The sequence below is a fragment of the Hibiscus syriacus genome, unplaced genomic scaffold (assembly GCF_006381635.1).
Source record: "Hibiscus syriacus cultivar Baekdansim isolate YM2019G1 unplaced genomic scaffold, ASM638163v2 tig00110348_pilon, whole genome shotgun sequence".
Classification (NCBI taxonomy): domain Eukaryota; kingdom Viridiplantae; phylum Streptophyta; class Magnoliopsida; order Malvales; family Malvaceae; genus Hibiscus; species Hibiscus syriacus.
Genome location: NW_024062699.1, coordinates 2434474 through 2455043, shown reverse-complemented (window position 1 = coordinate 2455043; position 20570 = coordinate 2434474). Strand labels below are relative to the sequence as shown.

The window sequence follows — 20570 nt, the reverse complement described above, 5'->3', positions numbered from 1 at the left end:
TATTTATATTTTAGGAGAGATACCGTATATTAGATCATTTTATTAGGAACCTTAAGTTAGTGATACATGGTTGTGTCATGCTGTATTTAGTAGAGGTTGGATTCAGTCACATAGGTAGTTATGAGGGTCACTGTAAGATAGAACCAGACCTTATTGCTGCCTTAGTGGAGCGGTAGAGGCCGGAGACCCACACATTCCATCTTCCGTGCGGAGAGGGCACGATTACGCTTGAGGATGTTTCTATGCACCTAGGGCTTCCGGTAGATGGAGATGTGATATTGGGGATGACGCACGATTCATGGACTGCTTTGTGTCGGGACTATCTAGGACGTGTCCCGGAAAGTTTTAACGGTGGTCGGATACCGTTAAATTGGTTAGATGCCAATTTTCAGGAGTTGAGCGAGGACGCCTCTGATGATGAAGTTAAAATGTATGCACGGGCATGAATACTGCAGCTGATAGAAGGGTTGCTGATGCCGGACAAATCGCGTAACCAATTTCACTGTATGTGGTTGCGACATCTTGGCGACTTTCATCTGGCCGGATCACTCAGTTGGGGCTTTGCAGTTTTGGCTTTCTTGTATAGGGAGATGTGTCGTGCGATTGACTACAGAAAAAATGCTATCGGCGGATGTCTCCTGCTGCTACAGTCTTGGGCATGGTATCGATTACACATTACAGTCGTCGGGCTATCAACCTGATCAACTTGTTCAGCCAGCCCATAGAGGGAGCTTAATGACTGACCCCGAGCAGCACGCACTTGAACAAAATTTGCATACATCTCAATATCGACGTCTGAATAATTACTTTGAGATTCAACCATCACTTCAACATCATCATTGTTTGAAAGTTCGAACGCTTTATAAGTTAATGGCAACAATGATGTTGGAAATATGTACTGCAACGACGATATTCTTCTACTACTTCCAACATGAATCTTCCTCGAAATCTTCGTTATCAGCTCCTCAAGAGTTATGTTTCTCTTCAATGATGTTTTAACACGCTCATTTAATACGAAAACAACGCCAATTTCATCTTCTCGAATTTCACCATCATAATAAACAATAGCTTAAAGGCGCATCATTCTTTGAGTTTAAAAGTGCGACAATATTATATCTGCAAAAAAAAACTGAAACAAACATGATTAAATAAATAATATATGAACGAAAATATAACATAATAAAATTTTTACACATAAACGTATAATATTTTTTCAAATAATCATAATAAACAATAAGTATAATAAAAAAATTATAATAAAATTACCTTATAACGAAAAATCACACGAACTTCTGAATCAAATATGAGAAGATTTTCGGAATTATTGACTCGTTGATGTAATTGTTGTATTAATTTATAAGTTGAGATGGGAGATGTGAGGAGTTTACCGAGGGAGAAGGATATTTATAGCCGAGAAAAGTAGCTATAAATATACAAGGCGCGGTACCTGCATCGCGTCTTATATAATTGTATCAGTTAAAGATAAGGCGTGGCCCCTGCCCCGCGCTATATATAATTAAATTAAAGGTAAGGCACGGCCCCTGACTCGCGCTATTGCCCTACGTGGAGTAAGGCGCGCCCCAGGGGCCGCGCTTTACACACGTGTAACCCACATCAGTATAAAGCGCACTTCAGGGGGCGCCTTACGCACGTGGCGCCAGATCAGCGTAAAGCGCGCTGCAGTGGGCGCGCTGCAGGGGGCGTGCTTTACTGCAAAGGGAGTTAGATCGGGAAAAATAGTCTAAAGGGTGACTGACAGGGAAAAATAAATGGAAAATGTGATATATCGGGAAAACGCCTAATTATTCACCCGCATTATTTATTTTAAATATTTATTATTTTTTCTATTTTTCTTACTTTTGTTTGTATCTTTAATGTTGCTTTGTATCGACTTTTTTAATTATAATAAATTATTTTATAAAATATTAGTAATAAAACTTTTAACTATATCATTACTTATGTAACTAAACATAGCATAAAAGTATCAAAATATGTATGATGTCATATTATTATAAAATTATTTTTTATAAAAAAACTATTTGTTATTTATAAAATAATAATTGTAGATGCTCATTTTATCTGGGATGCATCTAAGTTCATTTGTGTTTATATATTATTATTAATCAGTTTAAGTGCAAGAGATTATTGGGCTAATTATTTAGGCTGCATATTATATAGGTATATCTATTGCATTATATTATTATTAGTTATATGATTAATTATATGGGTTAATTATCAGTAGTGGTTACGCGTGTGTTCATTTATATTAGTATTATATTGTATTAGGATTTATTTATATTATTGCAAGTGTCACATATTATAAATAAAATATTATTTATATATATATATATGGGTTACATGGTTGCGTGGGTGCGATGTTTATATACATGGACATAATATAGGTGCGCTATATATATATATATATATATATATATATATATATATATATATATATATATATATATAGGCGCGAATATATGAATATAGAAATAATTAAATATGTTTATAATTACTAAGCCGAAATACACTAATGTCATTCCATATTTATTTTACATGCCCAAAAATTAATTATATGAAACCCATACCAATCACAAGGGAGAAGTGGCCCAAATGGCAGTCAAAGCTCGAACCAAAGTAAGCCCAAGCTGCTAGAGTTTGCAGAAACCCTAGCCTTCATTATGTCCCAAAGCCGTCGAGCCTTCACCGTTGGATCTCTTATGGGATCAACGACTCAGATTGAACACACAAAACTAGGGTTTTACCCTAATGTTGCATCAGTCGCCGTCAATGCATCCGAACCGTTGGATCTGATCAACGATCCAATGGTCCATCTTCAACCCGAGGAGACCAACCGACCAGGCCTTGCGCGTAGGGAGCACGCTCGACGCTCCAACTGCTTCCCAAGCTGTCACGCACACGTGCCATAACTAACCCCTACTGTACCCGAGCACCTGCAGTAGCACCCGTTGTCTCCCTGCCACATTCCCCAACAGTGGCAGAAGGCATAGGCGATGGGCACCCATAAAACTCCAAAAGGACGATCAGCCTTCTCTTAACCACGAGATCATCCACGCGATGAGCATATCGATGGTCCTCCTCCCTCGCATGCAACAACAAAATATTATAGAAAAACGAGGAACAATATACAAGGACAATTATCAGCAAAATCGGGAGCAGAAGATAGCATAAAAAAGGGCGAAAAAGTATTCCACTTATTCCTCATCTTAAAAACCAACACTCAAAAACCATAAAAAAATTCACATAGCCATCAAAAACAGAAAAAGGGCTTTTACCTTTGATAAACAACAAACCCGGAGCCGAGAAACAAGAAAAAACGACGAGGAAAAAAACACTTACCTTTTTCGTTTGTGTCGAGACGTTTCTCTGCCCAGCGACGGAGAGTGCAAATAGTACACCCCAAACGGTGTAACTAGTCTCGAAAAAGTAAGTGTTTATCCTCCTTGAATAAGATAAAACACCAAATTGTAGAGTCGCCACCAATCTGTTAATTTGGTGAGATTTGTCACCAAAATGTCATATTATTTTAATAAAAATTCCTAAGAATAATATTAAAATAATACAACTAGGGTCTGCTCACCAGAAAAATGAGTTCGGGAGTCGATTACGTATGAGGAAGGATTAGCACCCCAAAACACCCAGAATTGATACCGATATTTATTAATTAAATGTCTTTGTTATAATTGATAAATTTGTATTTAAAATTTAAATAAAATATTATTTAATAGTGTGTAATATAAATATTATTATAATATTTTAATATTAAAACGATATAGATTAAATTATAAAGTTATCCTAATATATAATTATACTAATATTATAATTAGTCTTAAAATAATAATTAATAATAAAATCATAGAATATTAAAATTAATTAACATAATTCTAAATACTATTAAAATAGTGTACTAATAATATAATTTACCCTAAATTATTATATAGATCATAGCATAAAATATTAAGGACTAAATGTGATATTTTATCCTAAAATATATAAACATATAGGCGGGACTACAATATAAATAATTAAAATTTAGAAACCAAATTAAAATGCAAAGGAACCTATTTTCGTGACCGAATTTAATGTTTACAAAACCAGAGGGACCACACGTGTAGTTTACCCATGCAAAAAAATTACAAATATACCCTCCCCAAAATATGTCGCACAAGGGAGGGTATAAATGCCTAAAAACTGGCCTTTTGAGGCCAAGCTCTCTTATTTTCTCTCTTTCCCTCTCTCTCTTTAAACCGAGAGATGTCTGGTATCTCTCTAAAAAAACTCTCGCTGGAGGTACGTCAGTCACCGGCTGACAGCCTCTCACCACCGTATTCTACTGTCGTCGGCCACCATTCACGGTGGCCGAAAAACACCAAACCTACACTAAACGTAGATCGAGACCCCCTCGACTCGAATTCGACTTCCTTTTTCTCTAAAATCCTTCAATAAGCCTAAATCTAAGATTTTTACCTTCGATAAAATCTCTTTTCCAACGACCTTTGGGCTTTCGACGATGGTAAGTGCTCTCTACTATTTTCTATCTATTTTCTGATTTTGGTTGTTGTTCGTGGTACTTGTTTGCTCGTTTGTTACTCTCTATCTCTTGATATTTCTTGTTATGTTTGTTCTCTTTCTTACTGCCTCTTGTTGGTGTTGTTTGCAGGGTCACTTTATATAAGCCTTGGAGATCCTTTGTAATGATGAGGAAATCCGGTGAGTCACCCGGACCTATGGTGGTAACTCACCATAGACCAGTGTGTTGTGCGGTCTGTGTTCGTCTTCTAGAGCCTTCTAGAGTGCTCTGGTGAGATTTGGAGAGGCAGCAATCATCGTGGCAGCACTGGATTGGAGATGTGAAGGCGGTGGCTAGAATAGGCCTTAGGGTTGCAATGAGCACCCTAGGGCCTCTGCTGGATGGACTGGTGACCGTTGGATCTGCCTCTGATCGTGTGGTTGAGTTGCTGTGCGACGCTGGAACAGTTGGTGGAAACCCTAGCAGAGCTGGGTTCGCTCGTGGGCCTCCCAGATCTGGGCCTGGATGGGTGTGGGCTTGAATCTGAATCGGACTCGGTTTAATTATAACCGGGCCTGAAATTAAACTTGTAACTTGGGTCTGTGTGCCTTGCTTTGTAACCGGGTCATCCTCTTGTAAATGAGCCTCCATTTGTAATAATAATATATATAATAATTTATATATTAATATATATATATCTATCTATATAATAATATATATAATAACATAACACTCGGACGAAAACTAGTGTCGACAGCTTGAAAGGGATCGTCACAATCTCCCAAGATCAAAACCCCCCAAGTCGAAGGTAGTCCGCTTCCTAGGTTCATTTGGAGTGGGGGTTTAGAGATTTGTTTCGTGGGGTTAGAGGTTTGGTTAGGGTGTTGCCTTGCTTGGGTTTTAGGTTCATTTCGTCGGGTTTGGTCGAGGTTGATGGTCGACAAGACAAGAGGAGAAAGAGTAGCGTATGGGGTTTCGAGCTCCTTATCGGAGCTGCTAAAAGGGCCACAACCATGGTGGCCTCGCGGGTTAATGGAGAGGGTTGAGAGAAGAGTAGAGAACGCGACTATGAGGAAAAAGAGAGAGAAACAAAATGGGGCTAGGGAAAAATCTTATCCGAAATATCGTATATATGTGCATGCCCAAAATGGCGGCATCTTGGGAGATCTAGGGTCACTCGTCCCTTGTGGGTAATTAGCCGTTTGGGCTACTTTTGTTTTTGTTTTAATTCGTTAATCAAAGCTGTCGAGATTTCTGATTTCATCCTCTAGGTTTACGCGCCTTTCATTTTAGTCATGTGTTACGTGGTTCTTAATTTCATGTTATTTTCGCATTTAGCCTGTAATTTTGTTAATTTATATTTTAATCCCTCAGCATGCTTGTTTAATTTACTTACTAGTTTGCACTTTGTTCGCCCGATTTTGGTATTGATTATATTCGCCCTTTTTGACATCAATATACACATGTACGTAACCACGCATGGTATGGCTTATATGTAATCTATCATGTATTACCTATAGGTATAGGTATTCATACGTCTAATATATATATTCCGTATAAGATATGATGCTGTGTTTGCAAATATGTATATTCCGTATAAGATGTGATGTTGTGTTTGCATATACATATACTGTATAGGTCTTAATTTTCATCCTAATATTTTTATGAATGCCAAGCACAACATGATGAGCATTCTTTTTTTATACTATAGGAACAAGTATTAAAGGTATTTATTATATGTTATTAAAAATAATTATAATATATATTTGCTTAATTAAATCTAAATAATATTAATCCTTGACATGTTTATAAATTATATATAATTGCAGTTGCATTTGCATGTGCTCTTTTGAGTGTATTTGACCTAGGTTCTTCAATTATAATACTAAGCATGTGACATCCTTTATATAACATATACGATAGCCATTAGCATAACTCGATTCGATTCAAATAATTTGATTATGGGCAATACTCTTTCATTTAGGATTTTTGTGAAGTGACTGTCTTAACATATAAGAAAGTTGCTTTCGATAATTTTAAAATGAAAGGGTATCTCGTCAAGCAAAACCCTAAAATTTGATCACACCTAAAACATGGGGAACGAAAGAAGAAGAAGAAGAAATGTTTGTTTATTTCTTCGAGAAAAGATCGTTAGAACTTATAAAAGGTCTAATCTCGACGTCTTTAAATAATTGAATATCCTTCTTCTTTCTAAAAGGAGTGGTAATTTTTAATTTAACTTGTTTTATTTTATTATCATTCATGCATTTGAACTTTAGAATGAAATTGTAATATTTCTTTATTTTGATTGGAGTAGGACTCGACTGCCTCAAGGTATGAGATGTTGTTTCTTCTTGATAGGAAATAATTAAATGTTATTATGTTTCGTTCTAAAATTCAAAGAATATTATTTGAAGGGATCTTAAACTAAATTAAATTCGAACTTGTAGATTTCATTGCAAAGACAATTAATTAATCGACTAGGTACCGATTTAGGGCGTTGTGGGGGTGCTAATCCTTCCCCACACGTAATCGACTCCCGAACTCAATTTTTGGTACGCAAGCCTTAAAACGTTGTTTTAATAGTTTTTAAAATTAAATCTTATTAAAATGACAAAACATTTTGGGTGCCCAATCATACACTAATCAAAAATTGGTGACGACTCCTCGAACCATTTTTTAACTTTAAAAAGGAGATCTTTTAAAAAATCACACTTAATTACAAACTAAATCATTTTGTTTTTGTAAAGAAAAAATCGTTTCGACAATAACAATAATTTAAATTTTATTGAACACAACAAGATGAAAACAACACCCTTCAGGCATCCTAAAATGTTTATTTGAGAAAATATTTTTTTTATAAAGTTGTGTCACATAAATTATATTATTTCTATGGTTTGCATCATTTATGATTAAAATGAAAAAAAAAACAAGGAATCAAAATGTTAAAAAAAAGTATGGATTTTATCTAAAAACACGCATGTGGTACATGTCTAGTGATCGAAGAATAAACCCGAGTCACTATGACGATACATGTGTATAGATATTATCTTCCAACACTCGATGAACATATGTTTAAAAGGCTATATTTAGATACTTGAAAAATATGTGTATAAATATTGTAAGATTTGAGAATTTCATAGTTAAAATTGTTAAAACCTTTTTTTTTCTCACAATAACCTGAAATTACGGTTTAAAATGCGTGAAGGAGAGCCAATGGGGGAGTTTTGATTATTTGTCTAAATTAAATATAAAACCGACCAAAGTACATGCGATCTAATTAATATCTGTTCCTGAGGACTTTCTCTAATCCGACACTAATAAAATAGTAGTAATGTTTTTCAGCTTCAACTTTGATTAAAAAAATAGAGTTTTGATCATTAAGAGATAAACAAATCTGGGTTTTGTTGAATAATTAAGGGGGCTTTACTTCTTCATGTGCACGATGCACGACATCATGGATTCAGCCTGTACTTTGGATTTCGATTTCAGATAAAGCTCTGCTAACTGGTTTTTCTGGTTTATTTATATATTTATGAACCAAAATTTCTCTGCAAGGCTTGTGCTAAAAGACATTAATATTAATTAAACCCTGTCCGTTTTGACAAGTATATATTTAGCAGATAAAAAAAAGGAAAGGTAGCGGTATAATCTGGAGAGAAAAAAAAGTAGGCGGCTTGTAGGTTTTCCAGGAATATTTTAGGGTTTATGTGGCCATCTTTTCAGGGTTTTGTCTAAAGAAAAGTTGAAACATCTTTGCATTGTAATATCAATCAATGTAAAAAGCTTAGAGCTTGAGTTTTTCTGACAAATTAAAACACCATGTTATGAAGTAATCGATTAATGTCGGAGTTTCAATTCGAGAAGGCGGAAAGATCGATGAATCTCTGGATTTGCCTATGTTTAATTGGAAACAAAAGCAATCGTGGCTTCAATTCAAACCTATCCACCTGAATGTCAGATATGCCTGTTCTTTTTATCACAATATATATTATTATTAGAATCTATCAAAGGATTTTATTGATAAAAATGTGCTATTCCTTTTAAAATTTTAAATTCAATATATATATATATATATATATATATATATATATGATTAATGATTACAAAATATTATAATTTTTATAAATATATATTATCTTACAATCACACTTAAATATAAAAGATAATACAAATTATTCATATTTAAAATTAAAATATTTATTGTCAATAACGGTAATAATCAGGAACTGATCACAAGCAAGATTAAAGGGGTATGGTCCCTCCAAAATTTTAAAATTTTAAAAATTTTAAAATTTAATCTAAATTTCTAAAAGTTTTGGAAGGTCAAATTAATTTTTTTTTAAATTTTAAAGGTCTAAGTTTTTAATTAAATCTCTTCCCATATTTAAAAAAAATCATTAAGCCTATAAAAATTTCAAAAATTTTAATTAGACCTAAATATTTTTTTGGAGGAAAATAAATTAAACCTTTCAGAGTCTTAATTTAAACTTCTAAACTTTTTAAAGTTTTAAATTGACTCCCTAAATTTTATCAATAAGCTCCGCCACGGGTAATAATAAATTATCAGCTATCATAAAGCATACTTTATTTTTATAAAACATAATAATAAAATGAAAAAATCTATGCCCCACCAAAAGAATGTATTGTTTTAAATTCCAAGCATTTTATGAAGTTCCAAGTGTGTATGCAAATGAGAAAATAAGAAGACTTTATATTTTGGGCGGAGTAAAGAAGTGGAGTGAGGTTGAAGTTGAAACGAGTTTATCTTTAATAATATAAAATAATTACAAGATAATATATATTTATAATTTTTTAATATTAATGCGGTTTAATCGCTTTAAATTTAAGGGTTGTGCATATATTTAATAAAACAAAGCATAGATAAATTAGTTCCACATAGTAAAGCAGGGAAGTGATGCATCTTCATAACTATTAGTGCAAAGAGATTGGAAGGTATGAACCTCACATACAATTCTATATAGCAATGCATTATAAATAATATGAATAAGAGTTTTAGTAAAATTAGTGGAAATTGATATTGAGAAAGAAATTAAGAGTGTGAGAATAATATTTAGAGATATTGAGAAAGTTGTTGTCTTTTACTAGAGACATCTCATGTTGTTATTTACTAGTTTTAATTTAAGGTTTATGTATGTTAGGGATGTAAATGTTTAGTACATGAGAGTAATATATATTACCGTTTGATTGGACAAAAAAATTAAATTTATTAAATAAAAAAATTATATTTGAATTTAATCATTCAATCAGATGATAACTCAATATATATTAGAGAATTAAATTTATTGGGTTAAATTAAAATTAGAATTAAATTGATAGAATGTATAAATAACATGAATTAAATATGTAATTATACTAAAAAAATTAATTTTAAGGTCACATTATCCGTTAAATATTAAAGATAAATAACTTAATTGGAACGATTTAAATAATTAAATAATTTAGTTTATAAAATTGAAAGATAAGTGGTCAAATTTAAAATTTTCTATAATTAAATTATCATACTGTAGTTTATTCATAAATTTAATTATTTATTTTTAATTTTTATTAAGTATTTAAAATTTAAACTCGAATTCATTATTGAAAAAAAAATCGTTGAATGAATTCAAGCATTAATTTTTTATATCATATATGGAAGATACATATAAAGAGAGAATACATCCTAATGGGCACTAAACCCTTTCCTTTTTAGCTTATATAATGCCATATCCTTCTTGCTGAAGTGCAATAGCTGTGGTTGCCTGTCACCATTATGAAGAAGAAAACTTAGGGGGGGAAATAAATCTCCCTTCTCCCTTTCTTCTTTGTAAAGTCCAAAGCTTCCATCCTCTTTACTCGCCTTTGTACAAAGATCTTCCTTTTTGAACAGTCGCTTTCTTTAATCTCCCTTTCCCTTCTCTGCCGTTTCTCTCTTTCTCCCACTTGTTAACGCAGCTTCTACTTCCATTCACTTTTAATCCGTTATCCATTTTGACTTGTCACAGTGAAGAAATTTCTATGCCTAATTTCTACTAGCTGACTTATTCTTCCGTCTGGAGTTCTCTAGGGTTGCATGATGTAAATTAGTGTGAAAGTGGTTCCATAGATCTATGTATCACAGAAATCTGCAATTTAATTCTCACGACTTCTACATATATACAATATATCTTATGATTTATTATTATTTTTTGTCAGGTTTTCTCTAAGTTGTTTATTGTTTGTTTCTTTTTTCTTATAGTTGATGATCTAATAGGTAAGAGAGAGCTTTCTTCAGTCCACCCATGGGTAGCGATGGGATTTAATTAGCTGCCGACTCATTCACCCAAATACTGAGTTAAAATGGACCGGCCTGCAAATAGTTACTCAGTAAATGAGTGAATGATGCGGGAGACAAATTGAATCCTAATCTTCCTGTGCTTGGACTGAAGGGAGCTCCTTCTGCTGTTATTTTATCAACACCTAAACTACTTTCATCCATGTTTTTCACGACGACCACTACCTTTATATATAGTAATAATTTGTGGCTGAGATATCAATGTAGGAATAATGATCGCTTTATTAGCTTGTTTGTTTGTTCTTCATTGACATTTATATAGATTATCTCAACTTCTTAATGGCGGTGCGTTCTCATTGTTTGACTACTACGAAAGGAAAGTTTCGTTTTTCGCTCCAGGAGGAAAATTTTGCAGCTGTTTCTGGAGTCTAGGGCTGAGGTTTATACTATTTAAAGAACATTTTCTTTTTCTTTGCCTTATGAAGTCTCTTATTATATTAATTTTGAGATAATTAGCCAACGAGGTATTGTATTTTCTTGTTCAAATTGGCTGTTGGTTTTACATCTTGAGTGATTTAAAAGCAGCTCTCGAGAAGTTGGAGACCAGATGTTTTAGGGTTTTACTGTGAAGCTGCTGTTGCAGTTTCTTGTTTAAAGCTCCACCAAAAGAGGCAAAGCATATGAGAGGAGAAGCTCACGCTCCACGAAAAAACCTTATTGGGTCTTGCCCTCTTACTGCAACAAGTTCCTAGACATGTCTCCCCCATTCATGTGCATTTACATTAATGTCCCTTCAGTAGTTTTAAAGCAGTATTGGGACCAAGATTTCTGCAGATCTTGAAAACATTTTTGTTCTTAGTTGTTTGGTGATGTATGTATTCCATTTCATATTAGCCTTGACAGAAAATTTGTTTGCGCTGCTGTTTGTTTTTCTCTTCTGTAAAATGTATCATGGACTTAATTGAGTATAGTTCTTTTAGTTCTTAGGAAACAAACATTAATTGCAAGTACTAGCAGCACTTTTAATGAATATATATAATGATAAATCTGCTAGAACTTTTGATGAAGGTTAATAGTTTCATCTCAAGTAATTTTTCTTTTTAATTGTGTGTATGTATCAGAAAGTCTAATAATGTAGCAGTGTAAATCATATAAACTTTTGACAGATAAATGGCATGGGTATGGACTGCAATCACTGGCATAATGTGATATTCGCTCACACAGAAAACAGAAGCATTTGGAAAAGGAAAAAAAATGTCGATCTTCCCGAAGCAAAGGGACGAGCAAAACAGATATATTCTCCATTTCAGCTGACTCTCCGTGAAACCCTATTTTACCCTACACAACACCAGTAAAGAGTAAATGCTAAGAGCCACACTTGGGACACTAACTATCTTCTCCATGTAACCTATAGAAGTTTGATGCATATCTTTAGATCATTAACATCATCATTTGTAGTCTCCTGTAGCTGTGTTTGATTTCTTATGAGCTTGTCTATGGCTTATGTTTTTTCCATAATATTGTTCACTCTTTTTTCTCCAAATAGATTTAAGAAGTTTTTTTTAATGAGGTCCATAAGATGGTGTACCTTGTATCCTTATCAATACAAAGTATTTATTTAAAAAAAATTCTTTTTCATAGTGAGAATCATTTTGCACCATCTTTAACAAGCAAGATTGACAGGTTTTTTTGTCATTATTGTATCATAATAATAATCTGCTGGAATTATAATTTACCACGTGCCGGTTCCCTAGTGGTCTTCTAAGATGGAATTTTTTTTGGTTTAAAAAAAATAAAGGAATATCAGGGGTTGGTGATAAGGATGTGATGTTTTGAATATTTGTAAAATTGATATTCGATATATTCTCTGGGGCCTGGTTGTTTCCAACCCATTAGGATAAAGGTTATGGATGAATTTCTTAATGAAAATCCTTTGTTCCAACTCCAACAGCACTCTTTTTGTAGGGACTTATTTATTCAACATGCATCCAATGGGTTTATACCAGATAAGGAACTAACCAGAAGAAAGATGCCAAAGAAAATGGAAGTCAATTACATGCATATTATCTTTATGCTAGCAGACAGGAGTGTGGCAATCCAATTAAACTTTGTTGAGGCATCTCTTGATTTTTTGTGAGGATTTTGTCTAGTGTAGTTTATGAGAAGTTTGCTGAGGCAAATAATACAACTGATATTAAATATAATCTCGTTTGTGAAATGTTTTTTCCACCTATCGAAATAATAATTCATTATGTAAAACATATTTTTAAAGTGTTTTCAATGTTTTTATTTTTATTTTTTCTAACTTTAGGGACAAAAAGATTATAGGAAGATATCAACTTGTCCTAGAATCTGCACTTTTGGATAGAAAAAAACATTAGATGTCCAATGGTTTGTCTAGATTATGAATCTTTTCTAATTCACCTTGGAAATTTCCATGTTCTATCTCACTACATTTACATGCAAAAGTTTATTAAAAATATTTAAATTTCATTTCTTTTTTAACTTTTTTAAGATTTGGAAAGATATATTGCTCCCGAAACTATTCACCTTTATTAACCCGAGGAAATGAAGAAAATGATAGTCAAGCTCTATATACAAGTTTAAGTTGGTGCATATTGTGAGACATTCAAACAGGAAATGATGGAGAAGAGAATTCAAATGGGAATTGAGATCCAATTTGAACCCTTTAATTTCCATGTGTTATGCTGTACGCTATAATTGGTGCGGTGGCCCAGACACCATTTCGATATGGAATAATATGCCTGTGGAATCAGTCCCTGATATCACGATCTCGACATAAGGGGTTGATTGTTTCCATAAAAATTTTAAGTTCTTGTATATTTTAGATTTTTTTTTTATTTTAGGCTGATAATCTCTTCTAAAATTAAATTTTTATAAGTTTATTTCCTATCATAAAATCGAGTACGTATCTATTCATACATCCGCAGTTCAATGCAGGCTATCCCTCTCTAATGTGTGTCGACTCATTCCAAGTTCCATTCAATCAAAAACCGCACAGTTACCAGCACGCATGAATATTATTTAGATTCATGCATATATATAGGGATGAAATGAAGGGAACGGAGTGGATCGGGGGCAGTTACCAATTTTAAAATTATCATATATTTTAGATTTTTGTTGTATTTTTTATTGAAAATTTTATTTCCATGCACCTGGAATTTTATAAATTCGTCTTATTCTAAAATTTTAGAGATTCGTCCCCTAACATAAAATTCTATGTTCATCCTTACATGTAAGAAGAAAAGTGACAAATAAAGTTGCAAATGAAGATTTTAACATTATCTTTAATCGTTTCCTATTATGAATTTTGATAAAAATACTTTGTAGATCTCTTAAATCTTAAATTTGATAAACTAATTCTTATTATAAAAATATTTTAAAGATCGCATTTTGAAAAGTAACGCATTACCCATCTTTGGGACGGGATGCTGCCAACAATTGATGGCAGCCTCGAAAATAGAATTCCAGTAATATCACTTTCAAGGTTTATGACAGTGTGTAACGAAACATCGTGGCTGATGCATTACCGTTTTCTGCTCAAGAGAAAGGGATACATTATACTATTACGAAACACAATGTTTACGGAACATGAAATTAATTTCGGAAAAAATGTTCTTGAGGATTCCATAAAACCCAGCCTTTAAAAAGGGTTTTAAGCTCTGGTTATTATATGTGATGAGGATAGTGAGAAAACCTTATTGTTTTATAGCATTTGTTGAACATAATTCTTCATATTCATCATTGTTAATATGTAAAACTATTGATTTTTTCTCTTATTTCTGTTAGAGAAAAGTCAAAGAAAGGGGTTGAGGAGAGGGCACTGAATTCCACTGAATTCGGTGCAATAAATGTTGTTTGAATTTTTGAAATGGGTTTATTACACTTTAGTCATTGGACTTTAGGGTATTTTCAAAGATTATTCCCTAAGCTTCAACTATAAGTACCCTATCTCATTTATCTTCAAAAACATCCCAAAATCTCAAATCATTTCTTTCTCCCAATACTAGAGAGTTTTCTTGTGAGTAGTGAGTGTTTTGTAAACACCTGTAAATTTTCTCTCTTAGTAAAAGATCTGCAGCAGTCCGGAGACGTAAGCAAATTGGCTGAACTCCGTTATCAATTTCGGGTATTATTTTTCCGCTTTTATTTCGCATTCTCACTAATCTGGTTATAGGGAAATTACTCATACTCGGTTTATTTCCCAACAACTGGTATCAGAGCTTTTGGTTGTGAATTTTATCAATTTTTTGCGTGATTACTATTCATTCATTAATGTTTACGTGAATAGTAAATTTCATGAATAGTGAAATTTTGTCAGCGATACGAATTTGTCGACGGAGGTGTTCTAATACACGGTGGTTCGCAAGAATTGTCAGAAACGATCCAAACGAATCCAGATTTGAGTGAGTGCGATGGCTGCAGACGAATGGAAGGTGAAAATTAAAAATTTCGATGGTGCGGATTTTGGCTTTTGGAAGATGCAGATTGAAGATTTTTTGTACCAGAAAAATCTATATTAACCCTCTCAGGAAAGCAACCATAGGGCATGAAGAATGAAGATTGGGCCCTTCTCGACAGACAAGCCCTCGGAGTCATCCGACTGACGTTGTCCCGAAATGTTGCTTTCAACATAGCAAAGGAAAAGACCACGGCGGGTCTTATGGAGGCTCTCTCCAGTATGTATGAGAAGCCATCACCCTCAAACAAAGTTCATTTGATGAGGCGATTATTCAATTTGCGGATGGCGGAAGGGGCATCGGTGGCACAACACCTGAATGAACTCAACACAATCACAACCCAGTTGAGTTCAGTGGAAATTGAATTCGATGATAAAGTTCGAGCTTTAATTCTCTTATCATCTCTACCAGACAGTTAGAATGCTACTATTACAGCAGTCAGCAGTCAGCAGCTCGTCGGGAAACAACAAATTAAAATTTGACGATGTTCGGGATCTGGTATTGAGTGAAGAAATTCGACGGAGAGAATCGGGTGAAGCATCAACCTCCTCAGCCTTGCACACGGAGTCCAGAGGGAGAACTTCAGAAAGAAATTCAAATCGTGGCAGATCGAAATCCAGACGGGGAAAATCAAGAATGGGAAAGAAAGATTTTACCTGTTATAATTGTGGCAAGAAGGGTCACTTTAAAAGGGATTGTCGAGCACTGAAGAAAGATACCAGCGCACAGGAATCTGCAAACATGACAGAGGAGACATGTGATGCCATGATTCTAAGCGTCAACAGTCCGATTGAATCCTGGATCTTGGATTCAAGGGCATCTTTCCACTCCATCCCATGCCGAGAAATCATGGAGAACTATGTCAGTGGTGATTTTGGGAAGGTTCGTCTAGCTGATGATGAAACCTTGAAAATCGTCGGAATATGAGACATCCGACTAAAGTTGCCAAACCAGACCACCTCGACGTTGAAAGGTGTGAGACATATTCCTGGTTTCAAAAGAAATTTGATTTCTGTTGGACAGCTTGATGGAGAAGGATATAGCACAACTTTTTCAGACTGTGAATGGAAGATTACCAAAATGAGCACTCGTCATTGCTCGTGGTAAGAAAACTGGTACTCTCTATGTAACCTCAAATTTAGAGAATATCATTACAGCCGCAGATGCTGATGGAAAATCAAACCTATGGCACCAAAGGCTTGGTCACATGAGCGAGAAAGGGATGAAGACACTTTTGTCAAAAGGGAAGCTGTCGGGTCTAAAGAATGTAGATGTCGGACTATGCGAGGATTGCATCTTTGGCAAACAAAAGAAAGTCAGCTTTGCAAAGATTGGTAAGACACCCAAGGCTGAAAAGTTAGAGTTTGTTCATACTGATGTATGGGGACCATCTCCAGTTCCATCTCTTGCAGGCTCATTATATTATGTCACCTTCATCGATGATTCTACAAGGAAGGTGTGGGTTTATTTTCTGAATAAGAAATCAGAAGTCTTTGATACCTTCAGAAAATGGAAGGCCATGGTGGAAAATGAGACTGGTCTGAAAGTCAAGCGGTTGAGGTCTGACAATGGAGGAGAGTATAAAAATAGGAGATTCAGAGATTTCTGCGCAAACAATGAGATCAAGATGGAGGTAAATTTTCCTATGACACCGCAACAGAATGGCGTAGCAGAGCGCATGAACAGAACTCTGAATGAACGTGCCAGAAGCATGAGGATACATGTCGGATTGCCCAAATTTCTATGGGCTGAAGCTATCAACACTGCAGCTTACCTGATCAACCGTGGGCCCTCAGTTCCTTTGGATGACAGAATACCAGAGGAAGTTTGGAGCAAGAAAGAAATAAACTTTTCACACTTAAGAGTGTTTGGTTGTATTTCTTATGTACACATAAACTCTGTTGAAAGAAGTAAACTTGATGCCAAGTCCAAAAAATGTGTCTTTGTTGGTTATGGTGGTGATGAGTTCAGCTATCGGTTTTAGGACTGTGAAAATCGGAAGATCATCAGAAGCAGAGATGTCATTTTCAATGAGAATGTGATGTACAAAGACATGTCAACTGTAGAATCAAACAGCTCCAATACCGAAGCTGAAACAAAGAAATTTGTTGAGTTCGAGGAGATTTCTGGAAATGATGTTCAAATCAGTCCTTAAGCAGTTTAAGAAGAACCAGGCACACCAGAACTAAGACGCTCCTCCAGAATTCCTAAACCAACCCAGCGGTATTCTCCTTCTTTGCACTACTTGTTGTTGACTGACAATGGTGAACCAGAGTGCTATGATGAAGCAATGCAAGTGGATGATTCAGTCAAGTGGGAGTCTTCCATGAAAGATGAGATGAACTCGCTTATGTCAAATCAGACGTGGGAATTAGCTGAATTACCACCAGGCAAGAAAGTGCTTCACAACAAGTGGATTTACATGATCAAAGAAGAGCACGATGGGAGCAAACGTTACAAAGCGAGATTGGTTGTTAAAGGTTTTCAGCAAAAAGAAGGTATTGACTACAATGAAATTTTCTCTCCAGTCGTGAAACTGTCTACTATCAGACTGGTATTGAAAATTGTAGTTGCAGAAAATCTACATCTTGAGCAGTTAGATGTAAAGACAGCTTTTCTTCATGGTGATTTGGAGGAAGAAATCTATATGAGGCAGCCAGAAGGCTTTATAGATGCAGGCAAGAAAAACCTGGTATGTAGGTTGAAGAAGAGCTTGTATGGTTTAAAACAAGCTCCTAGACAGTGGTACAAGAAGTTTGGCAGCTTCATGAGTAGCTGTGGTTTTACCAGATGCCAAGCAGATCATTGTTGCTATATCAAGAGGTTCGACAACAGTTTCATTATTTTATTGTTGTATGTTGATGACATGCTCGTTGCAGGCTCAGACATGCAAGATATTATACACTTGAAGCAAGAATTGTCAAAGCAGTTTGCTATGAAAGATCTGGGCGCTGCAAAGCAGATTCTTAGGATGAGGATCAAGAGAGACACAAATTCGGGGACTTTGATGTTATCACAGGCTGAGTACATCAACAAAGTACTCTCCAGGTTCAACATGCAAGATGCTAAACCAGTAAGTACACCTTTAGGTGTTTATTTTAGACTCTCCAAAGAACAGTCACCAAAGACGGAGGAAGAACGTGCACACATGGTGAAGGTGCCGTACGCCTCAGCAATTGGAAGTCTGATGTATGCCATGGTTTGTACCATACTAGATATTACTTACGCAGTGGGAGCTGTTAGCATGTACATGAATAATCCGGGCAAAGTACACTGGGAAGCAGTCAAATGGATCCTCAGATATCTGCAGGGTACCACAAATAAAGCACTTTATTTCAAAGGTGGAGATACGATACTGACAGGCTATGTAGATGCTGACTTAGCCGGAAATGTTGACATAAAAATGAGCACTACAGGGTATGTCTATACTCTAGGAGGTACTGCAGTAAGTTGGGTTTCTCAACTACAAAAGATAGTTGCTCTCTCCACAACTGAAGCAGAATATGTCGTTGTTACGGAAGCCAGCAAGGAGATGGTTTGGCTCCAAAGCTTCTTGGAAGAGTTAGGCAAGAAACAAGAAAACAATGTCTTGTATTGTGATAGTCAAAGTGCTATCCATCTAGCAAAGAATCCGTCTTTTCATTTCAGAACGAAGCACATACAATTGCGATATCACTTTATCTGGTCTCTTCTGGAAGATGGGATTTTGAAACTTGAAAAGATTAGTGGAGCTCAAAATCTGGCAGACATGTTGACAAAGACGGTGACCACGGATAAACTGAAGTTGTGTTCAGCTTCAGTTGGCATGCTAGAGTAACAAGACCAGAAATACTGCTGCATTGATCGAGGTGTGAAGACAGATTAAAATCAGTCTTCAAGTGGGAGATTGTTAGAGAAAAGTCAAAGAAAGGGGCTAAGGAGGGGGCACCGAATTCCACCGAATTCGGTGCAATAAATATTGTTTGAATTTTTGAAATGGGTTTATTACACTTTAGTCATTAGACTTTAGGGTATTTTCAAAGATTAGTCCCTAAGCTTCAACTATAAATACCCTATCTCATTTAGCTTCAAAAACATCCCAAAATCTCAAATCATTTCTTTCTCCCAATACTAGAGAGTTTTCTTGTGAGTAGTGAGTGTTTTGTAAACACCTGTAAATTTTCTCTCTTAGTAAAAGATCTGCAGCAGTCCGGAGACGTAAGCAAATTGGCTGAACTCCGTTATCAATTTCAGGTATTATTTTTCCGCTTTTATTTCGCATTCTCACTAATCTGGTTATAGGGAAATTACTCGTACTCGGTTTATTTCCCAACAATTTCTCCTTGTTTTTGATGTTTCAAAGTCCAAAGATAAGAATTGAGAGTCGAGTCTTTCAAGGGGAAAGAAAATAATGAGTGAGGTTTTCTTGAAACTTGTAGTGGTATTTTGGTAAGGTAAAATAATCTGACTGCACTATGATGTTCTTGAATGATTATTATTGTGATTAATGGCTTAAGACGAGTCATTTATGTAGTTTTGTGCAATGGTGTTCATATCTATATACTTAACAATGTTAGATTCGTTATTTCACCATCAAAAAATATAAAAGAAGAACAAAAAGAAAATTTGTATTACAAGAACAAAAAATGTCACAAGAATATATGTTGAAGGAATTCAAGTGGCATGATAGTCCTCTAATGTTTTAACACCCGAAAGTAAACCTAATCTTACTTGGATATTTGAGCATGTATATATGTGTTTTGTACTTTGGTTTCATAACTTGGATTGGGTATGCAAATTACATATATGCTATATCTTCTCATATAAATTTTAGAATGTAATCATGTTTTGAATTTTGGATATGCTTTAATTATTTTGCTTATATTACTATGATTTGTTATGTCAAATGTTCGGGAAAAAAAATGAAATGTGATTTGATTTTCAACTATGAATTATTTTGAAATAAAAGCGTAATATAAAAGGTATAGCCATTGTCATATAATTTGGTAATTCGAAATATACCTTGTGCTTTGTTTTATCTCCTAGTATGAATTAGAGACGGTAAAAATACCCGAACCCCGATGAATCCCAATCCTATAAGGGCATATATATATATATATATATTTGGGAAATTTCAGAGTTTGGGTGGAGCGGGACGGTTTATATAATAGGTAAATTCGGGGCAGAGCATAACCGGGTTTAAAGTGAAAAATCACCAACCCAAGTTGACCCGGTTATATATATATATATATATAAGATTTTTTCAGTTTTTATTTTTATAATGTTAAAATATGTTATTTAATTATTA

The 20570-nt window shown here is 34.6% G+C and overlaps 1 long non-coding RNA gene across 1 annotated transcript; it reads left to right on the top strand.

The window, feature by feature from the left end:
- The first annotated feature begins 10771 nt into the window (after positions 1-10771).
- Positions 10772-11466, top strand: LOC120120851. The gene is made up of 2 exons (XR_005515939.1): positions 10772-11241; positions 11419-11466. It is a non-coding gene; the product is annotated as an uncharacterized LOC120120851 (long non-coding RNA).
- The last annotated feature ends 9104 nt before the right edge of the window (positions 11467-20570 follow it).